Here is a 19,269-nt window from a genome sequence, read left to right as displayed (position 1 = left end):
TCCATATTTAGCAATTATATACAACCGCTTGCACACGGAAAGATCCGTACCTAATGACTGGAAACTTGTTCAAGTCACATCAATACCCAAAAATGGAAATAGGAGTAATCCGCTGAATTACATGCCCGTATCACTAGCGTCGATTTGCGGTAAGGTTTTGGACCATATACTGTGTTCGAACATTATGAATTAGCTCGAAGAAAACGATTTATTGACACATACTTGGCACGGATTCAGAAAATACCGTCCTTGCGAAACACACCAGCTCTTTATACTCATGAAGTAATGAGTGCTATCGACAGGGGATGTCAAATTGATTACATATTTTTGGATTCCCAGAAGGCTTTCGACACCGTTCCTCACAATCGTGTTCTAACCAAACTGCGTGCCTACGGAGTATCGCCTCAGTTGTGCGACTGGATTCGTGTTTCCTGTCAGAAAGGTCACAGTTCGTAGTAATAGACGGAAAGTCATCGAGTAAAACAGAAGTAATATCCGGCGTTCCCCAAGGAAGTGTTATAGGCCCTCTATTGTTCCCGATCTATATTAACGACATAGAAGACAATCTGAGTAGCCGTCTTGGATTGTTTGCAGATGATGCTGTCATTTACCGTCTTGTAAAGTCGTCAGATGATCAAAACGACTTGCAAAATGATTTAGATAAGATATGTATATGGTGCGAAAAGTGGCAATTGACCCTGAATAAGGTAAAGTGTAAAGCTATTCACATGAGCACTAAAAGAAATCAGCTAAATTTCGATTACGCGATAAGTCACACAAATGTGAAAGTTTTAAATTCAACTAAATACTTAGGGATTACGATTACAAATAACATAAATTCGAACGATCACATTGATAATGTTGTGGGTAGAGCAAACCAAAGACTGCGACTCATTGGCAGAACACTTAGAAGGTGCAACAGGTCTACTAAAGAGACTGCTCACACCACGCTTGTCCACTCTGTTCTGGAGTATTGCTGTGAGGTGTGGGATCCGCATCAGGTGGGACTGACGGATGACATCTAAAAAGTTCAAAGAAGGGCAGCTCGTTTTGTATTATCTCGAAGTAGGAGAAATAGAAGAACAGACATGATACGTGAATTGGACTGGCAATCTTTAAAACAAAGGCGTTTTTCGTTGCGACGGCATCTTGTCATGACATTTCAATCATCATTTTTCTCCTTTGATTGCGAAAACATTCTGTTGGCATCCACTTACACAGGAGAAATGATCATCACAATAAAATAAGAAAAATCAGGGCTCACATAGAGAAATTTAAGTGATCGTTTTTGCTGCGCGCCGTTAAATAGTGGAACGGTAGAGAGATAGCTTGAAGATAATTCATTGAACCGTCTGCCATCACTTTATTGTGAATAGCAGAGTAATCACGTAGACGTAGAGGATAGTGTCATGAAACTTTATAACCTCCAAACCTCCAGGTGTCAGACACTCAGATCTGTAACAAACATTGTGTATCGACAGAGTATCAACCAAAACACCGATTTAGTTCGTACTGTGAGCTTTCGTCCAGACAATGTGTGTAAATGGTAATTAGAAGTAACACGAGAACTACGGAGTATAGGAAAAGCGTATGTGTTGAAAACTGAGTATGTAGTTCTATGGTAAGTCAGTTGGTAGAGTGTCAGATAGTCGACTTAAAGGTCCCTCGTTCAAAACCCACCGATGGTGTTTTGTATAGGTAACACGACACCTATATACACTAATGTACTCTATAGGTTTGCTACTTTCAACTAACGAAGCGAAAGCAGAATGTCAAGAGAACATGTGAGAAAAAGGTTCTCCCATACAACAATTACATGTGTAAAGTGTTAAAAATATTCGACATGTGTAAGTGTCGACCTCAGGGCTACTAGGAGTACAATCTGACGCTCTATCCACACCCCTACCAGACACCTTCGCTACAAGAGCTCACAGATACGCTTTTCCTATACCCCGTAGTTCTGGTGTTACTTTTCATTACCGTTTACGCATGTTCTACTGGACGACAGCACACAGTACGAGCTAAATCCGTGTTTTGGTTGATACTCTATCGACGCACAAAGTTTGATATCGATCTGAGTGTCCGACATCTGGAGGTTTGGATATAAAAAGTGGATCGTGAGATTATTGTGCCATTCACTCAGTTTTTTGGAAGTGACAGTCCCACCCGTCAAAGCATAGTTCTACGATTCTGACCTAGCATTAAAACAGTTATCCGGTTGGAAAATACCGTCGATGCCGGGGAAGACGTAAAGCATGACGGGACGTGCGAAACCCAGAATAATGTTCGCTTATTCTGACTTCGATTAATACCACCGGCCCCATTAAAGCCTAAGTGAATGTCTCCCATTGCATAAAACTGCCCCTGTCGACCTGAGACCTTGACGCAAAGCAAGTTTTGAACAGCTTTTACCCCGGTTGACTACGCATCTGGACGCGACCATCCATCTGGTGTAACAAGAAACGCTATTCATCCAACCAGGAAACACGTTCCCATTGATCCACTGTCCAATCTCTATAATTCTATGGCCACTTCCGTAACTGAAGATGACGTTGGGTCGACACGGGAACATGTAGGTTTCATTTGGTTCGGAGACTCACGCTCAGAGTTATTTGCTGAATGGTGTGCGAAACATTCGTGTCTTCTACGACATTGTGCTCTGTCGTCAGACCTCCTACAGATCGCCGCCTGCGCTGCTTTACAGAGCGGGCAGGCCTTGACCTTCATGGGGTGATAAAGGGTGGACGTCCAACACGTTGTCTTGAACTATTTCTATGACAGTCACTCACCCACTTTTCACTAATGGTCAGGCAGTAGCACGGAACAGCAGGCCAGCTTTGCAATTCCGGAGATGCTCTCTGCCAGACACCTATCCATAAGAATCTGCTCTTTGCCAGTGGATTGTAAGTGTATTTCCTCATCTGCGAAGCCTATAGTCGTTAGAATGATTCCCCGTTCCTCTCCTCCTTTTACATATCTTCTTTACCGCATCACGTGCTCATATCGCCAGCAAGCGACATGTAGTCTCACGGTGGACAGTGTTCATAGTGTTTTCGCCCAGTGTATAGAATAACGAAGAAAAATGTCCGGAAACCCCTATGTAATTCGGCCTTGACCACTAAATATCATGAGAGATAATTCTGCCTGTGTAAAAGGATGTGGGGAGTATTGTGTTGTCTGAAGACAAATGGTAAAAGCAGTCTGTTTCCATCAAGAGAGCTCAGTGTCTTCGATTGTGAACTAGTCATTAGGTATCACTTGAGTAACGAATCCATCAGAGCATGTCTAAGATGGTGATGTGATTGTCAAGTAGAAATGCAAAGGAGCAACTACAGAAGAAATAAGCAGACTTCATGTACTGACGGAAAGGGATCGTCGAGCATTGCAGAGGATCGTTGTAAAAAATTTCTAGAAATCAAATGAAAGAGTGATTCGTGAGTTGTAAAGTACTACCAGGAGTCCATCCGACACAGTGACTGTGAACAGTGTGTTAAGAAAGAGTGGGGTACTATGATGGAGAAGCTCCTTGAAGGCGACACGTTTCTGTAGTCAATGCTAAGCAATGCTTGAGATGGTATAAGGAACAAAGTCGCTGTGCAATGCATGACTGGAAACGAGAATAGAGGTTGTTTCGTGGTTAGGGCTGTGTTTCTCTTATTACGCTTAAGAAAACGCTAAGTCCGGAAGGATATGAATACATTCTAAAGCGTTGTGTAGCATGTCAGTTGGAGTCGACGATTGTATGTATCAATATGAGACTCCATCGTACCACAAAGGAACATCTGTGGCATTGCTTTGTGGACAATAATTTGCCGTAAATGGTTTGGCCAGAGTTCCAACCTGAACCAAATGGGATATCAGAACATCGAGTTCGTTCCGGATCACAGAGCCTCTTGAGGAAGACCGGGTTGCCCTCCCTCCAAAGACATTCAGGCACCTTACTGAAAATGTCCCCAGCCTCATAGTTTTGATCAAATAGTATTCTATACTGACTGACTCAGCACCTCAAAGCTTAACTATGCTGTACTAGTCAGGATCGGATTCAATTGTTGGCTTACCATCATTCAGCTTCTCTCATTATACTGTATATTAGATATTTGCTAGCCCACAGAATAACTCCATCTCAATCGCTGATTTGTGTACCTGACGGCGTGCATGGTAGGGGACAAGGGAGACACACGCTTAAGAAAAGTTGTTTGTGTATGAATTCGAAGATAACCAGAATAGATTAGGGGGAATTAAGAAGTAGCAAGTCGGCCCAAGTCGGAGATTATTTTGTAGTTCCCAGAAAAACTAATGTAAATGCTCTCCACACCGTCAGCCCAGCTCAAACACCGATTAACTCAAAGATGTCGCCTCGTCAGCAACGGGCAGATACTGTTAGCCCACGCCTACTGGACAGAGCAAACATCTACATCCGTCTAACTCCTCGTGCTTTCTCGTTCTGTCGAAGTACAAGACCCGAGGGCCCCCTGGCTTCCTTCCTATCGATTGAAGCCAACACACGACCAGACCATCAACCGAGGAATAATATAACGCGCAGTAGCTCGTATACAGTGCCAATAAAGCCCGTTCCCCGAGATACGCATAAACTGTACAACTGATAGTTTTCAGTGAGGAATCACCGACTGTATTTTGCTCTACTTATTTTCTTTCGTTCGTAATTACAAGCGTTATTGCCTCTGGGTGCTGTCCTCGATAATGTGAGCTTTTACAGCTGGTATTTCACCAAGAAATATGTTCTCAAATTTACTCTTTTGACTATGCGAAGTTTCATAGTGGTCAAATCAGTGGGGTAGCATTCAAGAGTAACACGACATCCATGTTTTGATCTTTGTGGTTTTCATAAATAAACTAAGACAACTGCCTGAAAGAGCGTCATTCATCGTCTGCACTCTCCTCCTCATTATCATCCCCCCTTTTTTTTATCAAATTCGACACACTTGAAATTTTCAGCTCTGCGACTGCAATCAACCTACGAGCTACATCCACGCAAATTTACCAACTATATAATGTATTTTAATATCTTTTCTGCTCCATTTTCACCGTAATCTACCTTTGACTGCATATTTTTCGTTTTTCACGCTAATTGTTACATTTGGTTGTTTCCTGATTGTAACGTAGTTTTGTGATTTGTATTGATTTTGTATTTCGGCTAAGAGAAGGAGAATGTGACTCTTACCTAGCAGAAGTTTTGGAAAATCATTCCAATAATACTGTCATTTTGTGTATAATCCCGAAAGACAATTCCATAATTCTACTATAGTAACAAGGAGGTGGTTAGATACTTTGAGCTGATATTATATATTGTAGAGCGAACACAGCTGTCAGATTTCACACATAATGTAAATCCGCATTCATAATTAATGGTCAGTGCATATATTTGTATTTGATAATATCAAGTGATGAAAGTGATAGTTATTTTCATATAAGCGACGTATTTATTAATGAATTACTTGGTATCAGCAACTGGACAACTACAATGTCCAATTATTTCACTACTGTTTCTAATGACCAGAACCGATGAAAGTTAAGGCATGGTAAATTAATTTACGCAAATATTAATGCATTTTGTGCAGCAATTAGCTGCTCCAAAATTCGGGGCCTGCAGATGGTTTGGCACCAAACAAAGAGCGATAACCGTCGATGGATGTGTGGATGAGTATGTTTATACGTGCTAAAAATTTGCTTTTTTCCTGTGTATTCCTTATCTGATGCATTGAAGACAAGACGAACTTGCTGTGGTACTTTTTGTGTCTTGCAAAAATACGATGTCCATTTTCTTCTGGATCACCTAGCGTTGGGTTGTCAGCCAACTGTTGAGAGGTGTACACATCGTTTTGATGAGGTGAATTCGACTATATCTAAACTTCTAACTGTGGATGAGTGGTCCCACAAGTAGCGTGTCTGTCAAGGTTTTCGTGTATGTATAAGTTTTCTTAAACATAATATAACGCTGGATATCTCTCTCTCTATTTCTTTTTCATAGATACGTTCGAACATCCACTGGTACCCTCCATCTCCTTGTAGGTTTCAGAATTGGGTGTACACATCTTCTCTGGGGCAGTCTACGCTGAGCTGTCGATGCGATGAGCGTTGATGCCACAACTATAGCCATCACGAAGACCACGGTCAACGCTGTTACTACCATCATTGCTGACTCCGTCGACGTCATGAGCGTCGACACAAAGATCATCACTGTCTTGAGTGTCAACATCCAGTGGTAGTGGTTACAATAATATAAGTCAGCAAGCAGCAGCCTTTCGAACTACCCTACTGACGGTGAAGTACATCAAGTATATCCTGCTATCGAACTACTTTATAAACAATAAGATTCATTTGGAGATAGAATCTGGATCCGGAATATGGTTTGGTACATTGATTCAACACTATTCTTAAGCATACATCTAAAATGCGGTATTGAGCTGGTGTTGAGTGAAAACGTACTGAGCCATAATGAATTTATTAACGTTTCTAAAAACACTGATGAATTTATTTTTGAAAGCAAAGATCCAAGAATACCATTAACTGAAAAGACTAAATTTCAATCACCAACTGATGGCAAACACCTCAAAAGGGCTACAGTATAAAATCACTTCCTTTTCGTAAAGAATATTAAATGAAATACAAAAAATACATTTACATTACAAACAGCAAAATATGTGGTAAAATGATTATGTCGTAAATATCAACCATCGGCTATTGCCAGTAATTATCATAGCGCCATTGGCTTCGAAGTAGCCAAACTGATAGAGGCGGTGGCAGAGGCGACGCCAGTGGCAATAATTCCTCCTTCTTTACTAACATAGGACGGCGGTAGCCGCTACCACAGTACTAGAAACCTTCACTGAAAATTTCAACCATGGTACTCAGGGATCTTTAACAAGAGATACAATGACTTATCCTGGACAGAGACAACTCTTTAATTATTTATTAAAATTAATGGTACTACAAATGCAGAAATTATTTAGATTCTTTTTTTGTTTTTGTAGATGCAAACACTTTAGTAAACAGCTCGAGCTCGTGATACTAAGCAACAGGGAACTATAGAGATGCCTCAGAAATAAGGAAGCTAGATTCAACAATTTTCACTGACTATAAGATACAATTCGTAAATCAGAAGAACTACATCGGCATTCTACACCCTTAGATTTTAAAATCAGTTTGGAATTGTGACGGCCGCAAACCCACACACATTGACGCAACTGGACTGAAGTAGTACCAGACAAAACCATTATAATAGCACATTTATATACATAACAACGGGAAACCAGGATATGGACTAAAAATAGTCAGCGTGCGACACCAAGTGACGTGCACACTAATCGGATGCTAACCGTGATTTCTCGTAAAATCCTGCGCCCATTGAGAAGGGCGTAACGAAGATTACTCGTAGTCGCAAACACACGGGCTTCATCCAGCAGACGCCAACCCGGAGCCACAAACTGCTTGCAATGTCAATAACAGAGGACACGCTAAATACTGTGCATCCTGCCGAAGTAACCTTTAACGAGCAATGTTCACGGCTACGACCAACACTCGGCCCCACCAAACCCGCAGTGAGCAAAGACACCAACTTGCCAACGAGTCACAGCAGACGCTTGGCCACACCAACACGCCGCCTCACTTGCGCTCCTCGTCGCCTGTGTCACACTCACCTTTTCTGCAGGTCACCGCAGCCCTTAACTACCTCCTCCTCCGACCTGCACTATACCGGCGACAGTAACGCTCCACGCGCTCTTGAGGCCAGAGGGATTCCAAATACGCGGGAATTACACGAAATTAAACGCAGGTGCACGGTAGAACATCAGAGTGCTTGGGAAAGGGAAATTACTGAAGTCATAAAATGTAAAGCAGTTTTATGTTGTGAAATTTGTGTGCTTTGGTAATAGGAGTCTTTTTACGCTTCCCACACGCATGTATGGGAAGACTAGCGAGATATCGCAGGGCTTCTCTTTTGCTTGAGGCATGAAAAATCGTTGCTGGATACATTACAGATCTGTTTTCTTCAGTTTCCAAGAACGAAAGTCTGGGAAATCCCTGAATAGGATACTCTCTCTCTCTTTCTTCCGACTCTTCGTGATCCCATGAACCAAATTACGCCACTTTTTCCTGTCTTGCTTCTCTGATGCCATCGATCCATCTCATCCTCTGACGTCCTCTTCTTCTAGTTCCATCAATCTTCCCCAGCATTAATGTTTTTCCATCGAGGCATGCCTTCGCATTGTGTGTCCAAAGTAGGTCAGTTTTTGTTTTAACATTAGACCTTCCAGGGAGAAATCTCGTTTTATTTGCTCCAATATTGATCTGTTGGTTCTCTTTGCAGTCCATGGAACTCTAAGAAGTTTCCTCCAACACCACAATTCGAAGGAGTCAGTTCTTCGCCGTTCAGCCTTTCTAATGGTCCAGGTCTCACATCCATACATCACAACTGGGAAGACCATAGCCCTCTTTGTTGTCAGTGTTACATCTCTGGAACTTACAACCTTGACAAGGTTTGACATCGCCTGTCTACCGACCAACAGGCGTCTCCGGATTTCATGGCTGCAGTCGCCATCAGCAGAGATCTGGGAACCGAGATAACTGAATGTGGTCACTACCTCCATGGTTTCTCCTGCTATATCCCACGAATTGGCAGGTGTAGTTGCCATGATTTTCGTTTTCTTCACATTCAGCCCAAGACCGGCCTTTTCACTCTCGACTTTCGCCTTCAGCAACAGTGTCCTCAGTTCTTCTTCACTTTCTGCCCAGGCTCACGACATGTCGTCGTGGTTTCACCTTCGTGTCACCATGTTTGAAGACACTCACCACAGCACTCCTTGAGTACTTGATAAGTTGTTCATGCTATTTGTTCTTTGGCATTTTGTCACATCGAGTGGGTCTTGGTTCTTCCTTATTTACAGGCATAACGAAGTTGCTGGCTTGCATCCTTGTGTGGCAGCAGCAGCGCTTACCGATACTAGTACTGTTTTGTTATCTTTGGTGTGATCGCTAGTATTTCCGGGTGTTGGTGGTGTGTGTGGTGGTCAGTCGGTTGGGACGGAGCAGCAAGGAAGTCTCCGCGGCGCGGGGCCAGGCCAGAACTGCTGGCGGTGTGCACGCTTTGTCAGATCGTGAGGCGCTAGCTACTAGGGCGGCAAAGTTCATTGCCCACAGAACCCGGGCGCTGAAGTTCAGTGACCAGTTAACCTGTTATGAAACCTCAACTATTGTGACATCCCTTCGTTCATTTGTGGGTTGTTGATATGTTGGAGTCGGCGAAATCTTGCAGCCGTCTTCCTATATTGTGATTAATTGTTAAATTGACTGTTACTTGCCAGAGAAGAGCACCAGTGTTGATGCTGTCCAGCACGGAATGTAGTTTGACAGCCTTTTAAGTTGTTTGGTTCATATTTTGCTTAGAGTGTTTATTGTTCCTTCGGCTGTTTTTAGACGCCGATTTCTGAAGAGGTAGTGCTGTTCGTATCCTCGTCCTCGGCCAATATTTCCCATCGTTGTGCCGTTGGTCGGACGGAAAGGGAATTGGTTAAATTGTTGGTCGGTCCTTCGGCCATCCCTTGTTTGGGTTGCCATCTAATTATTTAGCTTCAACTCTTGGCTGCCGGTCTCATCTCACCTTATGTTTGAGGTACCTCCTCAGGTCGACCCTTGGAACTCTTCTGGGCACCACTTGTTCTGTTTGTTTTAGATTATGATTTTCAGTTTAGTATGAAGTATTGCGCAAGCTCTTCAGCAGTGTATTAATTCCGTTCCTTTTAAGTTTTACATAAAGGCCTTCAGCACGTGATAAATTAAAATTTTGAAGATTGATTTTATTTTTAAAAAAATGTTTTTTCCTTTATAATTTGTTCCATCTGAAATTGTTTGTAATCCAGGCCCTAAGTTGTTAGTTGCCCTATGTGTTATGTGTGGCCTTTAGCCGAGGATTTACGTGAACCCCTTTTAACAAGGCCTTCAGCCGTGTGTATTCTTTAAAGGAAAATTTTTTATAAGAAGGGAGGGGTTTATTTTACATTGTTTGTCTGACATGTTGTCCAGGCCTCCAGCTGTTGTTTCAGATTTGTTTGCGGCCTTCAGCCATGCAATAAATTAATGCTTCTTTAATTAGGCTCGCGGCCGTTCTGTTGTAAGTTTAAAAAGAAATTTCTTTGTTAAAAAAATCTTTATTTAAGTGTTTTAATTTAATTGACCCTCAGGCGTGTAGTGTAGTCCTTCAGACGCTAATTGTTTTTAACTGCATGTTTTTTTAAACTACCTTCTATTTTTAATTGCTTTTAATTTGTAAGTCAGACCTTCAGCCATTCTTGTTTTTGGTGTGGTTTTGGGCCGTCGGCCCAGAAAACATCTCAAGTTTTCTTTCACTAGGCCTTCGGTGGTATTGTCTAATTGTGATCTTTTGAAGTGGTTCTTAGAAAAATAATGTTGTGTGTTTGTTTGTGCAACTCACAATAACTGATTAAGGCCCCATCCACAATCGTAACCCTACCCCGTGCGCTCTCTGAGTACCTACCAACCAGGTTTCAGTCGTACAGTTTCCAAACTGCTCATGCTAGGCCTCTGGGCCATCACAATCTGCCCTTGGTCAATCTACACACGTACAACACACTCACTGATACTACACGCAACATGCGAGTGTCTGTGTTTGTGTCTGACCAGCAGTCATTCCCTGCCAGATGACTCAGCTAATGCCTGGGAAGAGTTACATAGCTAGCAGGACGGTGGACATAATGTTGTGGTTGATTAGTGGGTGTGGAAATATGCTGCAGCCTCTGCATCGACTGCATTTATTAACTACCTGGGTATTATTGAAACATGTTGCAATAGTGTTGTGATGTATGCAGGCATAAAATTCAGTTGGAATAGACTGAATCACTTAGTACTCCTTTGGCTGGTCGCAAGAAAAGTCATAAATACATAGAATTCATCAGTCGGTCTCATCTTCTCTCCTAATAGCTGACACATGTTTGAATCGTGGCGTGAGTCATGGTGACAGTTCCTGCTGCCACACGATATTGATCAGTTGTAGTTATCGAGAAATAGACATTCTAAACATGCTAGATGTTGGACACTTATGGTCATGTGATCAAGATTTATAATTAGGGCATCTAAATTCAGGGCATATATTCTCACTAATTAAATAATTGCATTACACAATTTATTTGGTTATGAGGCTGCTATAATTGTATCAGGTGGGTGTACGCCATTCGAAAATATAAGCAAGAGACTGGGAAATTTAAGTGGGAATCCATGGAACAATGATATTAAGTAAAATCAGAGAAATTTTATTCAACGAAGACTGTAAGACTATCATGCCACCAGCAATATAAGCCTGGCATAGTGACCTTCTGAATAACAGTAAAGACAGTCACATTTTCCTTGATCTGTAGGTAAGTGGAATAGGAAAGAAAATAGCTAATGCTGCGCGGGGAAGCCGAGCAGTTTGGGACGCCTTGTCATGGTCCACGTGGCTCCCTCCATCGGAGGTTAGATTCCTCCATCGGGCTTGGGTGTTTGCGTAGTCCTTAGCCTGAGTTAGTTTGACTAAGTAGTGTGTAAGCTTAGGGACCAATGACCTCAGCAGTTTGGTCCCATAAGATCTTACCTCAAATTTCCAAATTTCAAAAAATTGCTAATATATTACAATGTATCGTCTCCCATGCACTGTACTGTGGTTTTTGGTGTACGTGTGTAGATATAAATGTAGGTTGATCACAAACGGTGCTGTTGTATATAGGAAGGTTGCAACACTTCTAAGCTGTAGCGAAATGCAGAGGATCGAGGGTTGACACAGAAAATGGATGTAAATAAATCTAACTCTTTCACACACACATTAGACAGTCATGATCATACATTCTGGGAAATATGTTAGTTCCTACCACATACATCTCACGAAATTACCGCAATGAGAAAATCAGAGAAAGTCGCTCTAATACAGGATTTTTATCGCTAATCATTTTTTAGGTTCAGTTTAGGCATCCCAAATACAGTCTTGTATACACGTATATTAGGAATTCGGTAACATCATTGTTCTTTGTGTTGTTCTGTGTAATACTGTGAAGTGAAGCTGGTCTCAAAGTATTAAATCTACTTTTTATCCCATCTACATCTATGTACATTACCACATAACACTGGGCATAGCAGAAGGTATTTGGTAGTGATTTTAACGGAATTGTGAGTATTCACATGAACTCTTATCTTATTTCTGTGGCATGTGTGGGAGATATGCCGTGGTAACACTCAAATTATCATGCAGTCTGTCTTGAAGGCCCATTCCCTGAAATAGGTTCGCCCACTGCTTGAATACTGCTCAGCAGTGTGGGATCCGTACCAGATAGGGTTGACAGAAGAGATAGAGAAGATCCAACGGAGAGCAGCGCGCTTCGTTACAGGATCATTTAGCAATCGCGAAAGCGTTACGGAGATGATAGATAAACTCCAGTGGAAGACTGTGCAGGAGATACGCTCAGTAGCTCGGTACGGGCTTTCGTTGAAGTTTCGAGAACATACCTTCACCGAAGAGTCAAGCAGTATAATGCTCCCTCCTACGTATATCTCGCGAAGAGACCATGAGGATAAAATCAGAGAGATTAGAGCCCACTCGGAGGCATACCGACAATCTTTCTTTCCACTAACAATACGAGACTGGAATAGAAGGGAAAACCGATAGAGATACTCAGGGTACCCTCCCCACACACCATCAGGTGGCTTGCGGAGTATGGATGTAGATGTAGATGTAAATTACGTTGTCTGCCTGCAATGAAATCCCATTTTCTGCACATATGAGAAAGCAGCATTGCATATGCATATGTCCAGGCAACTATCAGGTTGAAGTGTGTAACAGACAAGTGGTAACAAATCCTACATGCGTAGTGAGTTAGTTTGTAAACTAACTTTTTTCTACCACCAGTAATGATTTTCCTATTTTAAATATGGTGTCTAATTTCACCCGAAGACAAACCACATATTAAACAAGTTGGCACATTGTTAAGGGGTGATGATGAAAAACACACACTATTTCAAAAATCACTGAATCCACAGTTTTTGAGATGTGGCAATGAAATTTTGTACCGCGTGAGCGGTATTTGTGACCGGCTCTTCGAAAAGCGCGCCAGGCGGAGTGCTTTCGCTTCGCGGCTAGTGTTTGCGGTGGCACTTTCGGTTTGGCGCACTGTTTGGATCGCTACCGCCCTCTGACGGGAGGCGGAGCAAGTGTACGGTCGCGTGACGATCGTGGAGTACATACTGGGCGGTGACCGAGAGAGGTGGAGGCGCGAGCGGGGTCCTGCTGTTGGGGTCGTCAACTGCTCGCCACGTGCTTTGGCCGACCTCTTGGCTGTTAGGGGCTAAGTCTGCCTTACCCGCATGTACGTGGCTTATGAAGCTTAGAAGCCGTGGTGCAGGAGATCAGCGCTTGGGACCGTATGTCTTCTTATCGGGTGTTGAAATCACTGGAAGCGGTTGGCTCTGACGAGCATTTGGAAGTGCAACGTGTTCCCGGCGCTGGGGTGGAGTATGAGAAGTTGGAGAAAGTTTTCAAGTTCTAGTGAAGTGTAGGAGTTTCTTCACCAGTAATTTTGTTGGGGTCGTCTCACCGCAGTTTTCGTTTGCCTTTCCACGGGAATGTGGTAATTGCTTCTTGGTCGGGCTGTTTTCGTTCATTCCTCGATTAGGTGATTTATGGTCGGTGTCACGGGTCTTTGTGGGTCGGAGTCTGTGCAGGCACCGCTCTTGCTACATCTTCTGGTTTTGAGTAACTTGGGGAGGTGGCGGCTTGTAACGGAAGTTTTGGAGCTGATCTGCTATGGCCCTCTAGACCACCAGTAACTATTACGCCTATTGTGATTTGGGCCCTTTTACATGTGTCACTCCCTCACCGAGCTAAGGATTTTTTTTTTATGGAACTGCCTTTAATGTGAAGGTTTGTATGCTGGCTCATTCACATTTATCTTGTAACAAACAGAAGTTATGTTGGCGAGAGACAACTATTTTTGCTTAGTACAAGCTAGCTGCTTTTTTTTAAGTGTTCCCTTATTGATATAAGAAGTTTGAAATCTTCTTATTGTAAGCGTTAAACCTTGCAATATCCCTTACATACAGCTATTTTTGAAAAGGTTTTTTTTACTGTTGTCTTATGTTAAGTTAAAATCTCATTATTGGCAAGTTGTTGTTGTCATACCTGGTAATCTCCTTTTCATAATGAAAATTGTTACGCTATTTGAAATTGTTTTGAAATTATATTTTTTTAAAGAAATGCCAGACTTAATATTTTATTATTGGGAAAGTTTAAAATAAAAAGCTATCTTTAGCAGTGTGTGTTATTTCACCAGCACCTCCTGGCCCCTACTTCCACAATAACGGTTTAGAATAACATGTGTACTTGAGTTGTTGTTTGTGAACCGCCCTAATTGACGGATCACCACACTTTACATTAAAGTAACACCTTCTCATATAAAATCCTTTGATTATATGTACATATATTCATCTTTTTTAATGACATTTAACATTTTATTTTCAAAAAATAATGTATCTTCCTTTTTCTCAGAAAGTATTCAAGAGTTTTCTACAAAAATTTCTCTGTTTCATCTCTTTGTATGTTGTAAGCTTCTCTCATGAGGTCTTAGGAATAGGTCAAATAGGGGAGTTTTCATAATTTTTAATTATAATTCCACAAGTACAATTCTAAATCCATGCAAAATTCGAAGCACTTTGTCCCATATCTCAGCTTGTAATCAAAATTTCAAAATTTGGTTTTGAGACGACGTTTATTAGGTTTAGAGAAATTTCATGATTCTAGCAATCTGAGGAAAAGATACATAAACTTTAAAAAACAAATTTTCCAGGAAACGCAATTTAAAGTTCAACCTAACTTTTCTCCTTATGTCGCTTCTTCAGGAGGCACCACATTTGTACTGTGGGTCGTCTTCCCTTTCAAGGCTTCTCTTCTGGTTTCTTGTTGTCTGTCTTCTTTCCTTTACCAGATCTTCAACTGACTTTTCAGCTGCAGAGATGCGCTGTAAAACTGTTTTTCTCAGGATGGCTTCAGTAAAATTTCCTATTTGGAAGCCCATTCTTTCTAATACCTTCATCCTCCCAACGTTCCCATCATTAAATTCAATAACTGCATCATAAGTTGCAATTCTGACCACTGTAGCAGATGCAAATGTGTTTTTAAGGCATCGTTTCCATATGAGTGAATTTAGAGACTCATTTGGATTTTGGGTTTTGCCATGAACACGCTTTTTGAGAAGTGCAGGATCGGCCAGAAACCTATAAGTGGGCTTGACTAGATGCAGGATACAATTTGGAAGCCTCTCCTTGTGAATGTAGGGGTTGTTATTCCTCTGAGCTTGTAGATATTTACACCAGCTAGTCTGGCACAGATTATGAATAGGGTGTTCATCTGTTGACAACATGTGGAAATATGTAGCCCATACTGCACTTTTCATGCCATTTACAATGGATGGGTTCTGTCTGATAGCCTTGCTATAATACACTTGAAGAGAGTCTATCATCTTCTTTGTGAATCTGTGGTGTCCACTAATGCCCTTTCCATCTTCCAACTTTTCGCCCTTCATGCCACTGACAAGTTTCCTCAATCTTTATCCCATTGTCTTCTGGATGAGACCTATGCATTCAAGTGTCTCAATTGAAAGTGGTTCAAATGGCTCTGAGCACTATGGGACTTAACTACTGAGGTCATCAGTCCCCTAGAACTTAGAACTACTTAAACCTAACTAACCTAAGGACATCACACACATCCATGCCCGAGGCAGGATTCGAACCTGCGACCGTAGCGGTGTGTCTCAATTGAAAGTGCTCCATAAGGTTTGCTCTCATTCACAGACTTGAATGCATTGGAGCCACCATCCTCAAGATATTTCATATATCTGACACCACGTTCCTTGACAGATCTCTTAAAAATAGTTTGCATACCAGCTCCTTCCATTCCTCCACTAGAACCAGAAAATGTTTTGCTGAAGTTATGTCATTTTACATCTTCTTCACATTCTCCACTAAGTACACAATTACTGCAGAATTTGCTCATAACTTGAACATCTAGCACTTTCCCTGTTTCAATATTTATGACACTTGACACACCATATAAAAACGTATGCCCTCTTTCATGAATGTACTATCGTATGACACAACAAGGTCTGTGAACAGAATCGTTCTCATCTAATGGGTCATTGTCTGCAATAGCTTCTACAATAGCTGCTATCATACTGTCCTCACACACGTCAGAAATTATGTTTTACAGTACAAAGTTTATTGTGTAAATCTCAGACATGGCGCTGGCATGTTTATTATTCCACACAATAAATTTCTCCCTTCTCTCCTAACCACAATGCACTTCAATCAATAGGTAAACCTCATATTAGCCTAATAGTACCAGTGTTTACATTTGTAAGTTTTGAGTGAGCTATCAGCATCCCATTTTTTGCTTACAATATGCAGATTGGCTGCCAAGCCTGCTCCATCATCTATAATCTGAAGGTTATCACTACCACACGTCTTACAAACACAAGAAAATTTAACTACTGCAGTCAATAATTCAAGGTCAATTAATCTTGATCCAGTGCACCGAGATTCGCCACTGTAGTATGCACAATTCACCTCACCAACTTGTCGCTAGGAGCTGCTAGGAGACGAGTTCACATTTTCAGCAGATATTCTTACCTCAGACGTAGCCTTATTGCTGGTTTGTCGTTGTTTCTCACGTTTTCCATTCACTAACTTTTTCAAACGCCGTTTATCCAGTTTTTTATCACTCTTTGTTATCGTGGCATAACTGAATGAAGAAAGGATCGAACACTTGTATAAATCTCCGTCAGTATCACAAAGCAAAAAAAGAATTGTTTCGCCATAAACGATGCAGCTAGTTTGTTATTGTTTATAAGGTACGGAACAGAGTCAAAGTTAATCTATTAAACCAAAGAGTATGTATCACGGCCTTCTAGATGTATCCCGCACATGTTTGGCTGAAAGTTATACACAGAATAGTTGTTCACTGAGCTGCTTCAAAACGTGGGCGTGGCAGGGAGGCCGCGTCACACTTTTAATTAATTTTCAGGCACTTTGAATGCGATTTCAACTTTGAATCTTTGGGAACTTATCGTCCATGAGTTGTACTAACAAATAAAAAATAAATCGGAAACTGACATTTTTGGTCAATTTCATCAACGTCCCCCTTAAGACAGTAGCAACTTCACAACTTCACACATGTACACTTCTTGAAAAAGTTATGTAATTAGACATAGTTTTTTAAAGTGTTATAGGTCAGTCTTGGAGTATCAGATACTGCCTCTGCCATGTGGAGTTGGGTCTGTAGAGATTCCTCTTATCGGGCAATGCAACCGCGCTTGGATAGGGACTAACTGATTGTTATTACAAGTGATCGTTCGGCTGGCAGTAATAAGAGTACCTAGTAGCCAGATCATGGCTCACCTGCAATCCTTCAATGCATGTTAGTGACCACAGTGAACACTGAGGAGGCAGTGGCGGTGGCTGACGCATGCAGTTTGCTTGCACCAGTGTGCAGTTATGAGTAACACATCATCGCGTGGCCCATGGGAGAGATCTTCCAACATCCTGCTTGCTCATAATAAAGATGTCGTAACTGATCCTGTCCCATTCCAGTGGCGGTATCAGCAAAAATGTGAGAAACTATTTAAAGGTGTGATACACTTGTGATTTGGCGATGCCTTGCACGTGTTCCTTAATGTACATGCATGTTTAGAGAAATGTTCTTCCTTGGAAACTTTTAATTTCCCAATGTTTTTACATTCCTGCAGTAATGTTGTGGTGTTGAACACCTATTACGCACTCTGACCATGATGTCGCATTGTGTCATAACTTCTAGTAATTAAGAAAATGAGAGACAGTTTTGTGGACTTTTTAGAATAATAATTTGCTGAATTTAGGATAAGGATGGCCATAAATTATAGCCATTAAGATAAGCCAAATATGCAGGCTGTGCCAGCCAATACGACAATGGCCCTTTGAATTCCCGCCCCCCCCCCCTCCTCTCCTATCCATTTTGTCTTGAGGAGTGGGAAAGGGAGTGGGAGTGGGACGGCTTTGAAAGTGACATGTTGTGTTCATTACCATAAGTGTCATAAATCGCTATAGGCAAGCAGTTGACTTTCCATTACTAGCACTGGTAAAAAGAACTATAACACTATGATAACTGCATTCTTTCCCATGCGGTACAGTTGTCTGTGAGATAGGCAAACCATATGACACTACACTCTATGGTGCATCAAATGTTCCACATTTCTATAGTTCCTTGACTGCAGGGGATGTACAGTTTGCAAAATAAGTAGAAACTGTGTCAGAATTTACTCTACTACACTACTTGGGTGTGCCTCCGTCCAGGAGCAATGATCTCACTGTGTGAGCTCCTAGCCTGTGGCTCCATCAGTTATACAACTAGGTTGATAGTCTCACTAATGTGACATCTGTATTACAAGATAAAACATCCCTCCTCCCACCCTTCCACCCTTCCACCCTTCCACCTTCAGACTGATTGTGGTTTCGAAAGCGACCTAGTTTGTGTTGACTGCAGCAAGGAGGTAACGACGGCACCTACGGAGGCATGATGTACAACCTCACATCAAGGACATGTTGTGTAAAAAGAGGAGACGTGAGTCTGCCTGTTCACCAAGCATCAAAATGTGAGTGATATTGTACACCCTCATGCCTTATCGGAACTGCTAAGAGCCGTCAGGACCAGATGTGTCTCATGAGGACTGGGGGATCACTTGATGGTCCCTAAAGAGTGCATTGGAGTCTACGATTGTCCTGCTGTGTTTGTTCCTGCTGATGCTTGCCACTGAGGAGCTGAAGGGCGAGGAGAAGGTAACAGATATTGCTAGTCATAGGGGATGTTTTGTTTGAATGGTGTCTGTCGGCAACTGTGTCGTAAAGACGGAGGTCTTATGTGTGCTTCAGTATGGCAAACGAAGCTGTGCTTTTATAACCAGAGTAGGTGGACAATCTGAGATTACCTGTTGTTCGGAAATTGAGATGGACTTTTAACTATGACAATGTGGACCATTACGTACTTAAAAAAAAACAGTTAGAATGTCTTTCCTACATAACGACAGTCGCTGCATTTAGTCTCTGCAGAGGCACACAGTTCAAGTACCGCCATGAAGTAGCGTCGCAGTTGACAAAGTCTGGTGGTGGCTGGATATATAAAAATGTGCAGGAAGACGGTGTGGAAAATTTTAAAAGCGCAATATAATGGTGGCAGGAAATAAAAAATTT

This window comes from Schistocerca americana, chromosome 1 (assembly GCF_021461395.2).
Source record: "Schistocerca americana isolate TAMUIC-IGC-003095 chromosome 1, iqSchAmer2.1, whole genome shotgun sequence".
Taxonomy (NCBI): Eukaryota; Metazoa; Arthropoda; class Insecta; order Orthoptera; family Acrididae; genus Schistocerca; species Schistocerca americana.
This window is presented reverse-complemented; position numbering follows the sequence as displayed.